This window comes from Triticum aestivum, chromosome 7B (genome assembly GCF_018294505.1).
Source record: "Triticum aestivum cultivar Chinese Spring chromosome 7B, IWGSC CS RefSeq v2.1, whole genome shotgun sequence".
Taxonomy (NCBI): domain Eukaryota; kingdom Viridiplantae; phylum Streptophyta; class Magnoliopsida; order Poales; family Poaceae; genus Triticum; species Triticum aestivum.
This window is the reverse complement of record NC_057813.1, coordinates 676,339,739-676,343,505: the sequence shown is the minus strand read 5'-3', so window position 1 is coordinate 676,343,505 and position 3,767 is coordinate 676,339,739.

The following is a 3,767-nucleotide window of genomic DNA, read 5'->3' as shown; positions in this document are numbered from 1 at the left end:
GACGCCTACTGGAACCGCTGTGAGCTCCTGATCCTCCTCCCCTTCTCCGTTTTCTCCCTAGTATGCCGTAGCAGCCGTGCCTATCTCACCCGACAGCGCCGCCGCCAAAGCTCGCCGGCGATGACGCTCCGGTGACCATCCGGTCCCGGGCATGCGTCCAACATTTCCGCCGCACCACATAGTCACCGTAGGTGTTATCCCCGCGTCGCCAAGGCTGCTGTGGCCTCGAACCCGAGCTCGCCCGAGCTCCGGCCGCCGCCTCAGGCTCAACTCCGGCGAACCCCGGCCACCCCCGCACCTCCCCTTGCTCTCCCTAGATGCACGCGGTCATGGGCTACCTCCTGGTGCTCTTCGCGCGTCCAACCGCAGCCCATAGCGCAACTCCGGCGAGCCTCTGCCGCGAGATGTGGTCGCCGGCGCCTAATCCGGTGACGCTGACGTGGCGCTGCCATTAGCGGCTAATCCCCCCCAGTTAGCACACTAACAGACACTGACAGCGGGCCCCGTAGCGGGTCAAAGCTCGAGTGAACGCGGGATTAGCTCCTGTGTCACTAACGTGTGGACCCCGTGTCGTGGTTCTAAGCCTGACAGTAGAGTGGGGGGTAGGTATGGAGAGGCAAGGTCCTAGCTATGGAGAGGTTGTAAGCAGAAAGGATGTACGAGTTCAGGCCCTTCTCGGAGGAAGTAACAGCCCTACGTCTCGGAGCCCGGAGGCGGTCGAGTGGATTATGAGTATATGAATTACAAGGTGCCGAACCCCTCTACCTGTGGAGGGGGGTGGCTTATATAGAGTGCGCCAGGACCCCAGCCAGCCCACGTAGGAGAGGGTTTAAGGTGAGTTAAGTCTGGGGTGTTACTGGTAACGCCCCCCATAATGTGCCTTTACTATCATAAAGTCTACTTGATTACAGGCCGTTGCAGTGCAGAGTGCCTCTTGACCTTCTGGTGGTCGAGTGAGTCTTCGTGGTCGAGTCCTTCAAGTCAGTCGAGTGTGTCCTTCGTTGGTCGACTGGAAGGCGACTTCTTCTAAGGGTGTCCTTGGGTAAGGTACTTAGATCAGGTCCATGACCTTACCCTAGGTACATAACCCCATCATTAGCCCCCGAATGGATTGAGGCTTCGAGTGAGGAAGGAGTTGATGTTGTTTCCGATTAACCTTTGCGCTCTGGTCGTGCGTTGTCCTGGACCAAAGAATCTCTTCGTCGACAGGGAGCAACTTGCCTTCAGTCGATTCGATCCATTCTATTTTTGCATCGAGTGATCTTTCGGGCTTCGATGATCTCCGAGCGACGGATCGCCGGAAACACCGCATCTGACAGACTGATTTGCTATTCGCGGATTCCGCGGGATGCGAAATTTGGGGACGCGCGCGAAGCGGGGCGGACCGCGGCGTTCGGATGGGACGGGGCATAGACGCCTCGATCTCCGCGCCACTTTTTTCGCCACGTATCCCGTCTGCATAACTGCTCCCAGATATGATTAGATCGACCGAGCCCACCTGTCATCCACTCGGAAGGGACCTTATAAATGTGCCCGGCGAGGATTTCTGTGCTGCGCCTCAGCATTCTCTCCCTCTCTCTGCTTCCTTCTTCCCCGCCCAGCGTGCTCGCTCTCGCCCCCGCACCACTTCCCTTCGCGCATCTCGCCGGCGACCATGGCCAAGGAGAAGACGGCGGCGCTGGAGCGTGCAAAGAAGGCGTCGGCGTCGGAGAAGGCAAAGGGGAGATCCACCAGCCGCGGAGGGTCCTCGTCCAGATCCCGCCTGCCGAAGAGCTGGGTCCAAGGAGACTGGATCCAGTCGACCATCACAGAGAATGACCTCCTCGACATGGCCAACGAGGGCTTGATCCCTCACGGAGCTGCGAGGCTTCCGGGGAAGGAGTGGCAGCCCCAGCCAGAAGAGGGTGAGTGTGTGCTTTTGGCCACCCATGTTGATCGTGGGTTTTCCTTGCCGCCGAGTGTTTTCTTCCGTGGCTTCTTGAATTTCTTCGGAGCGCAGCTCCACCACTTTACCCCAAACTCCATTGCCTATCTCGCTGCGTTCGTGTCCATGTGTGAGGGTTTCTTGGGCTGTCGACCGCACTGGGGTTTGTTCAAACATATATTCACGTGTCGCTCTCAGACCGTGAAGAAGGCGAGCCCAGGTCATGAGAGAACCCGAGTCGTCCAAATGTGTGGGGGTCTGGGGATCCAGGTGAGGAATAAGAGCACCTTCCCGCCCATGACTTTTCCCGAGTCAGTCACAGGTTGGCAGTCGACCTGGTTCTACTGCCGGGACCAGTCGACGCCGGGGCAGTCGAGTGGACTCCCACAGTTTACCATGGACCGAGTGAACAAGCCCTCCTCTCTGAAGTTGATTCCGGAGGAGAAAGCTGATGTGAAGATGTTGATGGAGCGCGTGGTGCAGTTGGTTCGGGAGGGAGTGACGGGCATGGACCTCTTGGAGGTCTTCCTCAGGCGTCGCATCCAGCCTCTTCAGTTCCGGAGCCACTGCATGTGGTTGTACTGTGGGACCGAAGACGAGACTCGAGTCCATCCAGAAGCAGTCGACGATGTCACTCTGGAAAGATGGATGGTAGCCGTTACCGGAAACAAGGACAATCCACGCGGAGCCAGAAGAATTCATCCGCTCGACCACAACAGCGATCCAAACAAGGTACATTTGCTCTGCCTTCCACTGCGTTCTTGTCGCACTCATTTCTGTTTATCTTGCCGACTGGTCGACTGATCCTTGTCTTGATATCTGCTAGGCTCTCACCGAGCTGTACTCGATGCCCAATGGGGCACAAACTCCGACTGAGGAGGGTGAGGCGAGCGGGGGTGAGAGCCAGGAAGAGGAGGAGTGGGACTCGCACGTTGCAGGGGATGACGACGACAATGATGATGACGACGGCGATGACGATGACGTTGAAGACGAGGAGGAAGAGGAGGAGGAGGTCGTACCACCGCGCTCGGAAAGGCGATCGAAGCTTGTCCACGACCCTTCAACCGAACGTGGTAAGGGGGTTGCGACCACCACTCAGTCGACCAAGCGTCCTCGGACCATCTCTCCGGTGCCGACTGAAAAGGCGCCGAAGCAGCCCAGGGCGGCCTCGTCGAAGCCGATCAAGCTCCTGCCGAAGATGAAGGTGTCCATCCCTACCATATCAGGGTAATCGTGTTGTTTGAATCTTCTCATTTTGTGTGAATTTTGTCTCTGGTCGACGTTGAAGTTAGTCGACTGATCCTTTGGAGTTGCAGTGCTGCTACTTCTGAAAACTCGGCCCGAGCTGATGACCACGAGATGGAAGACGCAGCAACTTCGAACCCAGGTACTGTATTCTTAACGCCATTCTTAGTCGACTGACTCGCGATCTCTGATCCTGATTCTTCTCCGCAGCTCCACCCAATGTTGTTATCAATCTCCCTGATGATGATGAGGATGAAGAGCTGCTGAAGCGCAGGAGGAGTCGGAAAGCGTCCGCCAGTAAGGTGCCTCAGGATGTGACGGCGCCTGAGATTCTGACTGTGGAGGAAGAGAACACCACTCGACACACGGTGTCCTTCGCAAATCCACTGACGAGTGCTCAGCAGCCCTCCCTCTTCACGACGCACCACGTCCCAGAGGACCAAGCTGGTGCAGCGAAGGAGGCGATACGCCAGGCGGGACTCATGATGGAGCAGCTGAAGACCATCCGGGACGCGAGCCAGGCAGCTTATGACGCCAGTTCTGCTCTCCAAAGCAATGTTCAGGTCAGTCGACCACCGTTTGTTCTATTGGATATGCT